Genomic DNA, 14679 nt, shown 5'->3' on the forward strand with positions numbered 1-14679 from the left:
ATATTTCACATGCTTGAATGAGTTTTAAACTCATAAAAATTGAGATATTTCATCTCTCCTCTCTCCTCATTCAAGTCTAGTTCCAAAAAGTTAGCTTAACTGACCTAAAAATGGTCAAATATTGACCAAACTGATTTAGAAAATTCTAGAATCAGTTTGTTTGGTTAGGAGCTCAATTTTTCCTATAAATAGAAGCCTCCCCCTTGTTGAAAAATATATAGTGTTTATGCGTCGTTACTCTACTCCACCTAAGCCAAGAACTATGAATTCATTAATAATTCACTAGTTTTTGGAGCTTCCCTCTTTCTTCAATCCCCATTAGTGGCTCCATCAACATACTTAACCAATTGATTGGTTGGGGGCCTCTACCGTGAACAAAGAATCAAGCAATTTGTAAGGTAATTAGTAAATATTGATCTTTTCTATAATTTCTCAATGTTTCTCTCTTCTCAACCCCTCTCAAGCTTGAGAAGCTTAATTGGTATGGTTTTTTAAATGCTATTGAAGTTAATTGGTGAATAGTAGTGAAGAGTTACATAATTTAATAAATGCTATTGAAGTTAATTTCTATTTATGTTAAATTCTAATGGTTTTTATGTAATTTCTCTCTCTCACTCAAGAAATGGTCATACTCATGACCCATTCTCAATCCAAATCAAGCTTTTCATAAAGCTTTTCCTTAACCCAAGATTAAGCTATGCTTGAGGCCAAATTAATGGTTTTTTTTCTATGCTTTTAGTTTATGTATATTGATGATTCAATCCATTATGGATTAATGATCCAATTAGAGATCATTTTAATTATTTTCTTAATGATAAGATTTATCCCTTAGAAAAATTGAGATTTATCAGTCATAGCAGCGGAGCTATGGTAAAATTTTTATAAAAATTATGCATAAAATAATTTAATTCAAAGCATAAAAAGAGGATTTCCTACCATATTCTAGGAATTATCATCCTAGATTAATTGAAAGAATTTCATTATAATCATGGAGAAATTGAATTTTAATATCATGCATAAAGGATAAGTTTTTATATCAAAAGTGTTATTTTTATCATTTTTATTTTCATGCATAGAAGTATACATAATGGATAAATTTTTATATCAAAAGTGTTACTTTTACTATTTTTATTTTCATGCATAGAAGTATGCATAATGGATAAATTTTTATATCAAAAGTGTTACTTTTACCATTTTTATTTTCATGCATAGAAGTATGCATAATGGATAAATTTTTATATCAAAAGTGTTACTTTTGCCATTTTTATTTTCATGCATAGAAGTATGCATAATGGATAAATTTTTATATCAAAAGTGTTACTTTTGCCATTTTTATTTTCATGCATAGAAGTATGCATAATGGATAATTTTTTATATCAAAAGTGTTACTTTTGCTATTTTTATTTTCATGCATAGAAGTATGCATAATGGATAAATTTTTATATCAAAAGTGTTACTTTTATCATATTTGAATTTCATGCATAAAGATATGTATAAAAGTTGATTATTTTATTATAAAAGTGTGTCTTTTATTATATTGGATTTCATGCATAGAAGTATGCATAAGAGATGATTATTTTTATTATAAAAGTGTTATTTTTATCATAATTGGATTTCATGCATAGAGGTATGCATAAAAGTTGATTATTTTATTATAAAAGTGTTACTTTTATCATAATTGAATTTCATGCATAAAGGTATGTATAAAAGTTGATTATTTTATTATAAAAGTGTGTCTTTTATTATATTGGATTTCATGCATAGAAGTATGCATAAGAGATGATTATTTTATTATAAAAGTGTTATTTTTATCATAATTGGATTTCATGCATAGAGGTATGCATAAAAGTTGATTATTTTATTATAAAAGTGTTACTTTTATCACAATTGAATTTCATGCATAGAAGTATGCATAAAAGTTGATTATTTTATTATAAAAGTGTTACTTTTATCATATTTGGATTTCATGCATAGAGGTATGCATAAAAGTTGATTATTTTATTATAAAAGTGTTACTTTTATCACAATTGAATTTCATGCATAAAAGTATGCATAAGAGGTGATTATTTTATTATAAAAGTGTTACTTTTATCATATTTGGATTTCATGCATAGAAGTATGCATAAAAGATATTCTTTTTATACTAAAAGTGTGATTTTCATCATAAATGGATTTTATGCATAACTTAGATGCATAAGAGAAATTCTTTTATTCTAAAAGTGTAATTCCTATTAAATTGAATTTATGCATAGGAAGATGCATAAAAGATTGATTCAAAAGTGTCATTTTCATCTAAATTGAAATTATGCATAGGAAGATGCATAAAAGATTGAATTCTAATTCAAAAATGTCATAAATTTATGTATAGGAAGATGCATAAAAGATTGATTTTTACTTCAAAAGTATTAATCTCCTTAAATGGAATTTATGCATAAATAAATGTGTAAAGAAATCTTATATCAAATATAAGAATTCTCTTGTATTCTATACACAGATATGAGATGTGATGGGATGTGATAAGAGGTGTATAAGATGTGATAAGAGGTGTATAAGACGTGATAAGAGGTGAAAGATTCTTATGAAATAAGCTAGCAAGTGATAAGATGCTTATGAAATAAGTTAGCAGGTGATAAGATGAATTAAGATGTGATAAGATGTGTATGAGATGAGGTAAGAAGTGTATGTGATAGGATAAGATGTATATGGGTTGTGATAGGACAAGAATGGATGTGATGTAAAAGATTAGATGTGAAGGCATATGGGGTTATTTGAATGGGAATGTGGATGTTTAGATGCGAATGGGAATGTGGATGTGGATGTATGTATGTATGTGGATGTAGATGTGGATGTATAGATGTGAATGGGAATGTGGATGTGGATGTATGTGAATGTGGATGTAGATGTGGATGTATAGATGTGAATGGGAATGTGGATGTGGATGTATGTATATATGTGGATGTAGATGTGGATGTATAGATGTGAATGGGAATGTGGATGTGAATGTGGATGTAGATGTGGATGTATAGATGTGAATGGGAATGTGGATGTGGATGTATGTATGTATGTGGATGTAGATGTGGATGTATAGATGTGAATGGGAATGTGGATGTGGATGTATGTGAATGTGGATGTAGATGTGGATGTATAGATGTGAATGGGAATGTGGATGTGGATGTATGTATATATGTGGATGTAGATGTGGATGTATAGATGTGAATGGGAATGTGGATGTAGATGTGGATGTATAGATGTGAATGGGAATGTGGATGTGGATGTATGTATGTATGTAGATATGGGAAGTGGATGTATAAATGAGGATGTGAAAATGGAGGTATGCATGTAGATGTGGATGCATGGATGTGAATGTGGATGTGGAGTGGATATGGATGTGTATGTATGAATGTGGATATGGGATGTGGATGTATAAATGAGGATGTGAAAATGGATGTATGCATGTAAATGTGGATGTATGGATGTGAATGTGAATGTGTATGTGAATTAATGTGTCGTCGATATGAGGAAATGGATGAGAATGAGTACACATTGAATGGAATGTGAAATAAGTAATGTGGACTAAGGAGAGATAATGTTGGAAAGACGAGAGTTCGATTTAGAAACTGTATTTTGTGACTGTTTGTAAATGACTGTTTTATGTCAAGAATGCTGGGGAAGCATTTTGACCATCTTGTGGATTAAGGTCATGATGACCTAACTGTTAAAGTTGCAACTGCTGACGGAGAGTCAATGGAGGACGTCTCGCGTAGCAAGGTCGACCGAGGTCTTGACCAGCCTCGGTTCGATTTAAATGGTGAGCTTCCGGTACGGTGGATGAGGGACCAAGGAAGCGGCCTATGAGTGAAGCGCTAGGTCACCTGCGAAGGATCCTAGAGGGTGCTGACCATACGGTGCTCGGGCTCTGGGTCGCCGAAGATACCCACACGTGCGTCGTGGAAGATATTGGAACAAGGAGTAAGAGATGTTTTGTGAACCCGGGCATGGATCTGGTTGATTGACCTTGCTGGTCTTCAATGGATGAGTCCATGGCTCTTTATATGGATCTGTTGGTTGATCTTGCTGATCTTCAACGAGAGTCCATCTTGATTTTTATAAGTGATTATATTGCCGAGTATTATGGGCTAGGAACTATTGAAAAGGCCCCTGTGTGGACAGGTGGTGAGCGTTCTAGTTGCCAATGATGCCATAGATACTCTGATGAAGGAATGGTGGAAAATTATGAATCAACTGGATAAATTGGAAGATTGTGATCAATGGTACTATGGTTTCATTAAAGGATTGTTTTAAAGTTAGCTGATGCTAAAAAAAGGCAATTTTCATATTGGGTGTGTAAGTGGTGTGGCTAGTTTTATGTTTGCATGAACTTCCGGCTAGGGGGCCTTGGAACTCTTTCCTTGGTACCCGGGACAAAACCTAGCCAAATTCCAAATTGGATCCCATCACTACAGTGGTTGGGCGGTTGGCTAACCCATGGGATCGGATGGGGTTAGGCTGGACTGATGGATCCGTAAATCGAGACTCAATTTCTGTTATTACGATAGATAAAGTAAATCTCGGATAGTAATTGTTCTATGGATAGGAATCAACGGCTGTGCCTCCTTGGTGGGGAAAAAAGCGTTGATCCAAGTGCAAGTTTCTTCCTTGATCTGACCAAGTATCTTTATAGATGCAGTCGGATCTGTTTGATCAGTAAGGGTTTTGACTACGTTAGAGTAAAAATTATCCTGGTGGAATCGCCCGTGCTTTTCGGATAAGGGAAGTTTTTCCGGGTCTGGTTTTGGAAAAACCGACGGATTAGTCTTTTGTCCAGATATCCGTGGACGAGGCCCGAGTGTGGGACCCTGCCTCGCGCAAGAAGTGCTACTTCCGCTGCTAGTACCCCGAATCCGTTGCGCGGTGGGAACAGGGATCTCACAACATGCCTACCAATGCAAAAATTTCAGCTTGCATATGCTCTATCTCACAAGAGTTGTTGGCGGGTTGCAAGAACCCAAGCACACTAAGGTTGGTGGGGACCATCAATGGGAGGGTTGCACATATTCTTGTGGATTCCGGGAGCACTCATAGCTTCATCAACTCTAAATCCATCAACTCTCTCAAACTCAACACAAAGAAGACACCTACAACGTTCCAAGTGCAAGTGGCAAATGGGGAAAGTGAGAAGACTAGCTTGGTTTGCCCTTCTACAAAAGTGGTTTTATCCTCTTCATACACTTGGGAAGGTGATTTGGTGGTTTTGGATATGGGTCCCATCGACATTATCATGGGGTGTGATTGGTTGGCTTCACTTGGTGACATTCACATGAACCTTCAACAAGGTTTCATGAGCTTTCTACATCATGGGCAACAAGTGGTACTTGCTGCAAATGCACCTAAGAAGCTCTCTTTGATCACTCCAAGGCGACTCAAGAAAGAGATTAAGGCTTTTGGCACTATCTATGTGTTACATGTTACCCAAGAGGGGATGGAAGGCAGTGGACAGCACATAGATGAGGAAATTCTTAAGGAGTATGAAGATATTTTGCAAGTGCCAAAGAGTCTACCACCTAAGAGGGAGATTGACCATGCCATAGTACTTGAACCGACTGCAAAGGTTGTCAACAAGCCTCCATACCGTTTGTCTAAGGTAGAAAGAGAGGAATTGGCTAAGCAAGTGCAAGATTTTCTTGCTATGGGTCTTATTCAACCTTCACAATCTCCATTTGCATCTCCCGTTCTCTTGGTGAAGAAGAAGGATGGATCCTTTCGCATGTGCATTGATTATCGTGACTTGAACAAGGTCACAATCAAGAATAGGTATCCCATACCTCGCATTGATGATCTTCTTGATGAGCTCAAAGGGGCAAAGTTCTTCACCAAGATTGATTTGAGATCGGGATATCATCAAATAAGGATGAAGGAAGGTGATGAAGAGAAGACAACATTTAGGACGGAAAGGGGATTGTTTCACTTCATGGTGATGCCCTTTGGTCTTACAAATGCTCCGGCCACTTTTCAAGCATTGATGAATCGGATATTGGCTCCCCTTCTTTTCAAGTTTGTGCTAGTGTTCTTCGATGACATCTTGATCTATAGCAAGAGCAAAGGGGAACATCTATGTCATGTAAAGCAAGTGTTTGAAGTGTTGAGGAAGCACAAGCTTTATGCAAAGGAGAGCAAATGCACATTCATGGTCAATGAAGTGGAATATCTTGGACACTTGGTGGGTGAGAATGGCATAAGGGCTGATCCTAAGAAAGTGGAATGTGTCAAAGAGTGGCCAACACCAAGCAATACAACTCAATTGAGAGGATTTTTGGGATTATCTTCTTTCTATAGAAGATTCATGCAACATTATGCATCCATTGCGGCACCTCTTACCGACTTGCTCAAGAGGGAGACTTTCTTTTGGGATTCCATTGCCAACAAGAGCTTCAATGAGCTCAAGGAGTTGCTCACTTCAGCCCCTATACTTGTATGTCCGGATTTTGCAAAGACATTTTATGTGAGGGCGGATGCAAGTGGTAGAGGAATTGGGGCAGTTTTGTATCAAGAGCATGGAGTCATTGCATTTGAAAGCAGAAAGCTTACCAAAAAGGAGATGGGGCTTCATGTTTATGAGCAAGAGATGCTAGCCATACTTCATGCCATCAAGAAGTGGCATCACTATCTTTATGGTGCTCATTTCAAGGTGAGAAGTGATCATAGGGTGCTGAAATTTTTCCTCTCCCAACCAAATCTTTCTCCAAAGCAAAAGAGATGGCTGGCCACACTTCAAGGATATGATTTTGAGATATCCTACACACCCGGGAAGGACAATGTAGTGGCGGATGCATTGTCTAGAATGTGGGCATGCGCTACAACTTCAATCATGGAGGTATATAGTGAATGGATCAAGGGGATTCAAGAGGAATACCTCATCAATGAAGGTGCTGCCATATTTATACCAAATTACAGCAAGGTGATGGTGGAGAGTTTCCTCATTACAAGCTTCACAATGGTCTCTTGTGGTACAAGGATAAGGTGTATTTGGTTCCTACCTCATTCTACATACCAAAGGTGCTTCATGAGATGCATTCTTCACTACTTTCGGGCCATCTTGGTATACTCAAAACCTATGATAAAGTGAGCAAGAGTTTTTATTGGAAAGGTATATGGAGAGATGTGAAGAAGTTTGTGATGGAATGTGCTTCTTGTCAAAAGAATAAGGATAGCCATCAACTCCCAAGTGGTTTACTTCATCCATTACCTATTCCGGATGGTAAATGGACTCACATTTCTATGGACTTCATCACGGGTCTACCAAAGACAAAGCATGGATGGGATCAAACATTTGTGGTGATTGATAGGCTTACAAAATCAGCCCATTTCATTGCTTCAAAGACCACTTATGGAGCATCTCATATTGCCAAGCAATTTTTGGAACATGTATTCAAGATACATGGCTTGCCACTCAACATAGTTTGTGATCGAGATACCAAGTTCATGGGGACTTTTTGGAGGTCATTATATGAGAGCTTGGGTACTCAAATCACTCCATCTACGGCCTATCACCCTCAAACGGATGGGCAAACGGAGTGCACAAACAAATGGCTTGAGGTGTACTTGAGGCACTATTGTCATGACATGCAAACATCTTGGGATGAGTGGCTTTATCTTGCTGAATTTTGCCATAATTCAAGCAAGCATTTGAGTATTGGCATGTCACCATTTGAGGCTCTCTATGGATATCAAGTACATGTGCCATCGATAGCCTTCCATGAAGACAAAGTGATCAATCCATTGGCAAAAGAAGAGTTGGAAAGAATGAGACAACTTCTTCAACTTTGCAAGGACAATATGAAGAAGGCTCAAGATGTCATGAAGGCTAATGCAGATGTTCATAGAAGGAATGTGGAGTTTCAAGAGGATGATTATGTGCTAGTGAAGCTTCCCAAGAGTCGGCATAACACTCTCAAAGGTGTAACCAACTCAAAATTGGCTCATAGGTATTATGGACCATACTTGATTATCAAGAGGGTTGGTGATTTGGCCTACAAGTTGGATTTGCCTTCTTTGACAAGGATCCATAATGTGTTTCATGTATCTAACCTTAAGAGGTTTATGGGATCTTTGCCTCAAGAGATGGAAGAGCTTCCACCCATGAATGAAGAAGGTGAGATCATTTATGAGCCGGAGAGGGTTATTGGCAAGAGGACAAGAGAGTTGAGGAATGGGAATATTGATGAATACCTTGTCAAATGGAAGCAATTACCCATGGATGAGGCTACTTGGCAATCATTGGAGTATGTCCAACAACATGGCTTACTTGTGGATGACTTTCCGTGACCAAGTGGTATGGTTTACTTGAGCAAATTGGGTAATATGAGGAGAAGTATACATGCTGTAATTTCTGGACAGCTTTGGGAAGGTCTACTATTGGGCCTATTTTTCTACTCCAACAAGCTTCATGGCGTATCCTAATGAAAGATTATGATGTGGGCTACATATGGCTGAGTGTACATATCATTTTCAGCCCAATATATGGAGTCTAAATGAAGGATTTTCAAGGGTCTTCATCGACTAGAAGGGCTGTCATAATAGTCCCACTCATACACTTTGGGCTTGAAGCTTTGTGGACTTGTATACATCCGGATTTTCATTGTATATGTGCTTTGGATGTACTTGAGAACTCTTAACCACTTCCCATTGATTACATTAGAGTCTCATACTTTGAGATTGTACATGTTATTGATTTTGAGGACAAAATCTTTGGGAAGGGATGGTTTGTAATAAAGTAGGAACTTTATTCAATAGGGTTAATAATGGGACAAGTCCATGTATAAAAGAGGGGACTTGGACCATGGTTGTAACTTTTGATGATCATTTTTAGAAATGGAAACTTATGTTTCTTGGAGCTCATGGCTTCTCTCTTGGCTTGTGGAAGGCTATTTCCATTCTCTTGGTGAGAGACTAAACACACTTAGGCATCATGTTTACATGGTGATTACTCATATTTTTCATGCATCATTCCAAATGCATGAAAAATATGAGTAATCACCATGTAAACATGATGCCTAAGTGTGTTTAGTCTCTCACCAAGAGAATGGAAATAGCCTTCCACAAGCCAAGAGAGAAGCCATGAGCTCCAAGAAACATAAGTTTCCATTTCTAAAAATGATCATCAAAAGTTACAACCATGGTCCAAGTCCCCTCTTTTATACATGGACTTGTCCCATTATTAACCCTATTGAATAAAGTTCCTACTTTATTACAGCAGTGGTGTCATTCTACCCCTCAAGATGATGGGATGTGAAGCCTTGAGAATGGCACCACTACCATTCTTCCTTGGCATTATTCCTTGCATTCAAGGAAAAATGGTGGTTGTGCCATTCTCCCCTTCAAAGTGAGTCATGGGAGACCTTTAGAATGGATCCACAGCCATTCCTTGAATGTAAGGGAGAATGGCACCATTGCCATTCTCCCCATGAAGTGATAGGAGGCCTTGATAATGGCACCACTGCCATTCTTCCTAGAATGTAAGAAAGAATGGCACCACTACCATTTTTCGTTGAATGTAAGGGAGAATAGCATGTCGTGCCATTCTCCCCTTCAAGGTGATTGGAGGACTTAAGAATGGAAGTCACTACCATTTTTTCCTAAAGTAAGGGAAAATGGCAATGGTGTCATTATACCACTCAAGATAATGGGATGTAAGGCCTTGAGAATGTCACCACTTCCATTCCTTTTTTAATGTAAGGAAGAATGGCACTCGTGCCATTCTCCCCATGAAGTGATAGGAGCCCTTGAGAATGGAACCACTATCATTCTTCCTAGAATGTAAGGGAGAATGGCACCACTGCCATTCTTCCTTGAATGTAAGGGAGAATAGCAGTCGTGCCATTCTCCCCTTCAAGGTATTGGGAGGACTTGACAATGGCAGACACTGCCATTCTTCTTTTAAAATAAGGGGGAATTACAGTGGTGCCATTCTCCCCTTCAAGGTGATGGGAGGACTTGACAATGGCAGACACTGCCATTCTTCTTTTAAAATAAGGGGGAATTACAGTGGTGCCATTCTCCCCTTCAAGGTGATGGGAGGACTTGACAATGGCAGACACTGCCATTCTTCTTTTAAAATAAGGGGGAATTACAGTGGTGGCATTCTACCCCCCAGAATGATGGGATGTGAGGCCTTGAGAATGGTTCCACTTCCATTCCTTGAATGTAAGGAGAATTGCGGTGGTCCCATTCTATCATTTAAGAAGACATCAAGGTGGGATGAAAGGCCTTGACAATGGCACCACTTCCATTCCTTGAATGTAAGATATAATGGGACTAGTGCCATTCTCCCCATGAAGTGATAGGAGGCCATGAGAATTGCACCACTGCCATTCTTCCTAGAATGTAAGGGAGAATGGCACCACTACCATTCTTCCTTAAATGTAAGCGAGAATGGGAGTGGTGTCATTCTCCCCTTCAAGGGACGTGATGGGACAAGAGACATTGAGAATGGCACCGCTACATTTCTTCCTTGCATTCAAGGAAGAATGGCATTGATGCCAATATACCCCTCAAGATGATGGGATGTGAGGCCTTGAGAATGGCACCACTGCCATTCCTTGAATGTTAAGAGAATGGCAGTGGTTCTATTCTACCATTTAAGATGACATCAAGGTGTTATGTAAGGCCTTCACAATGGCACCACTTCCATTCCTTGAATGGAAGGGAGAATGGCATTGGTGCCATTCTCCCCATGAAGTCACAGGTGGCACCACTGCCATTCATCCTAGAATGTAAGAGAGAATGGCACCACTGCCATGCTTCCTTAAATGTAAAGGAGAATGGCATGTCGTGCCGTTCTCCCCTTCAAGGTGCTGAAAGGACTTGAGAATGGAAGCCACTGCAATTCTTATGTGAAAAAAAGGGGGTGGTAATCCTCAAGATGATGGGATGTGAGGCCTTGATAATGGCACCACTGCCATTCTTCCTTTTTGCATTCAAGGAAGAATGGCAGTGGTGCGATTCTCCCCCTCAAGGTGAGATATGGGACGCCTTGAGAATGGCACCACTACCATTCCTTTAATGTAAGGGAGAATGGCACCACTACCATTCCTTTAATGTAAGGGAGAATGGCACCATTGCCATTCTCCCCATGAAGTGATAGGAGGCCTGGAGAAAGGCACCACTGTCATTCTTCCTTGAATGTAAGGTAGAATGGAACCACTGCCATTCTTTCTTGAATGTAAGGGAGAATGGCATGTCGTGCCATTCTCCCCCTCAAGGCAATGGGAGGACCTTAGAATAGAAGCTAGTGTCATTCATCCCTAAAAGTAAGGGGGAATGGGAGTGGTGTCATTATACCCCTCAAGATGATGGAATGTGAGGTCTTGAGAATGGCACCATTGCCATTCTTCCTTAGCATTATTCCTTGCATTCAAGGAAGAATGGCAGTGGTGCCATTCTCCCCTTCAAAGTGAGTGATGGGGGAGACCTTGAGAATGGATCCACTACCATTTCTTGAATGTATGAGAGAATGGCACCATTGCTCTTCTCCCAATGAAGTGATAGGAGGCCTTGAGAATGGCACCACTACCATTCTTCCTAGAATGTAAGAGAGAATGGCACCACTGCCATTTTTCCTTGAATGTAAGGGAGAACGGCATGTCGTGCCATTTTCCCCTTCAAGGTGATTGGAGAACCTGAGAATGGAAGGCACTACCATTCTTCCATGCAGAAAGTTAGGGGGAATGGCAGTGGTGCCATTCTACCACTCAAGATAATGGGATGTGAGGCCTTGAGAATGTCACCACTTTCATTCCTTCTTGAATGTAAGGGAGAATAGCACTCGTGCCATTCTCCCCATGAAGTGATAAGAGCCCTTGAGAATGGCACCACTACAATTCTTCCTTGAATGTAAGGAAGAATGGCAGGTGTGTCATTCTCCCCTTCAAGGTGATGGGAGGACTTGAGAATGGCAGCCCCACTGCCATTCTTCCTTGAAAATCAGGGGGAATTGCAGTGGTGCCATTCTACCCCCCAAGATGATAGGATGTGAGGCCTTGAGAATGGCACCACTACCATTCCTTGGATGTAAGGAGAATGGCACTGAAATGCACCACTTCCAATCTTCCTTGCATTCAAGGAAGTATCGCAGTGGTGCCATTCTCCCCTTAAAGGTGAGTGATGGGAGGCCTTGATAATGGTACCACTATCATTCCTAGAATGTAAGGGAGAATAGCACCACTGCCTTTCTCCCCATGAAGTGATAGGAGGCATTGACAATGGCACCACTCTCATTCTTCCTCGAGTGTAAGGGAGAATGGCAACACTACCATTCTTCCTTGAATGTAAGGGAGAATGGCAACACTTTCATTCTTCTTTGAATGTAAAGGGAGAATGGCATGTTGTGGCATTCTCCTCCTCAAGGCCATGGGAGGACCTAAGAATCGAAGCCACTGCCATTCTTCCCTGAAAGTAACCCCTGAAAGTAAGGGACAATAATAGTGTTTTCATTCTCCCCCTCAAGATGATGGGATGTGAGGCCTTGAGAATGGCACCATTGCCATTCTTCCTTTGTGTTATTCCTTGCATTGAAGGAAGAATGGCGGTGGTGCCGTTCTCCCCTTTAAAGTGAGTGATGGGAGGCCTTGAGAATGGATCCACTGCCATTCCTTGAATGTAAGGAAGAATGGCACCTCTACCATTCTCCCCATGAAGTGATAGGAGGCCTTGAGAATGGCACCACTGCCATTTCTCCTAGAATGTAAGAGAGAATGGCACCACTGCCATTCTTCCTTGAATGTAGGGAGATCGGCATGCCATGCCTTTCTCCTCTTCAAGGTTATTGTAGGACTTAAGAATGGTAGTCGCTCTACGATTCTTTCCCAAAAGTAAGGGGGAATGGCAGTGGTGCCTTTATACCCCTCAAGACGATGGGATGTGAGGCCTTGAGAATGTCACCACTTCTATTCCTTCTTGAATGTAAGGCAGAATGGCACTAGGTGCCATTCTCCCCATGAAAAGTGATAAGAGCCCTTGAGAATGGCAGCACTGCCATTACTCCTGAAATGTAAGGAGAATGGCACCACTGCATTTTTTCCTTGAATATAAGGAAGAATGGCAGTCATGCTGTTCTCCCCTTCAAGGTGATGGGAGGACTTGAGAATGGAAGCCACTGCCATTCTTCCCTAAAAGTAAGAGGGAATGATAGTGGTGCCATTCTACCCCTCAAGATGATGGGATGTGAGGGCTTGAGTGTTGAGATTCAAGCTCGATGTTAGCTTGTGCCAGTTGCACTATGTGCTAGCATGTTTTTTCGATCGAATTTTGAGTCTGCTCGTCGTCGGAGGCAAAAATGGTCGATTTTGACTTCGGACGACCAAGTCCAAAGTGAAAGAGCTTGATATCATATTTTCGATGAGCCCTAGAGCGTCTTCATCGAATATACTGTTTCGGAGATACGGGCCTCCAAACAGAGGTGGTTTTTAAAGTCCCTTTTTTTTGTCGACGGACCCCTTTTCACGTCAACGGACTTCACAAGTTTTATGAATTTTGAATTTTTTTTTCACGTTTGAATTTTTTGGCCTGAACTTTCACGGTTCATGGCCTGAACTTTCACGGCTCATGGCCCTGCACGTTCACGACTCACAACCTGCACTTTCACGGCCGAACCTTTTCACACGACCCTTTTTTTGGAGTCTAGTGGAAAATATAAATTTTCTTTTTTAAGGGAGAATATTTTTTAATTTAAAATGAAAAAGGTATGGGTAGTAAGTGGGAATTAAAAAAGTCAACCTTTTAATGACACCCCTTACACCCTTCATAAATGACCCCCAAAATGGACAATTTGATAACTCATGAGTATCTACTCATTGAATACTCATTAGCCTTAATGAGTTATGCAAAAAAGTGATTAAAGATTAATTGAAGATTAATCTTTTCACTAATCTTTTTCTCTTTTATACTAATCAAGGACTCTAATTAACCACTAATCAAGGACTCTAATTAACCACTAATCTTTCCCTCTTTTATACTAATCAAGGACTCTAATTAACCACTAATCCCTAATAAATTCACACAATTGAGCACATCATTGGATAGAGAAAGGGAATGCTAATCTTTGTGCATCGACAATTTTGTAAATTAATCTAAAATAGGGGATTAATTAGACTCTTAATTATGGTCTCCTCTTTTAAGGCAAAATTAAGCAAAGAGAGTCAAAGTTCTCCAATTGATGTGATTAGGTGTTTTGGTGCATCTAGATGCTCTCAAAACACTCAAGAACACCAATTTTGACTACTCGTATTATCCATTTAGACCCCAATTAATATTTTTTTCCCTCTTAAATAATATTAATCACCCTTAATGACAAAAAACAATCCATTAAGAGAAATTAGTCGAATTCAAGGATTTTTTGATGGTTTCAAGAAATTTTTTGAAAGATTAAGCTACTCATAATGCTTGCTAAATTTCCAATCCAAAAAATTTCAACAAAAAACACACAATTAGACTAAATTAATGACCTTAGTTCTATGTTTAAATTAAAAAGAGCTAACATTCACTAAGAAATGCATTTTCTTGCATTGTTTGATGCAATGGATGTAAACTAAGCTAAATACAAACTACATGCAAGCCCTAAGAGCATGAAAAACTATAAAAATAATAACAAAATCCACAAATTAAAAATTAAGCAAAAAGCAATCT

This window comes from Cibotium barometz, chromosome 34, assembly GCF_041138505.1.
Source record: "Cibotium barometz isolate CiBa-2024 chromosome 34, ASM4113850v1, whole genome shotgun sequence".
Classification (NCBI taxonomy): Eukaryota; Viridiplantae; Streptophyta; class Polypodiopsida; order Cyatheales; family Cibotiaceae; genus Cibotium; species Cibotium barometz.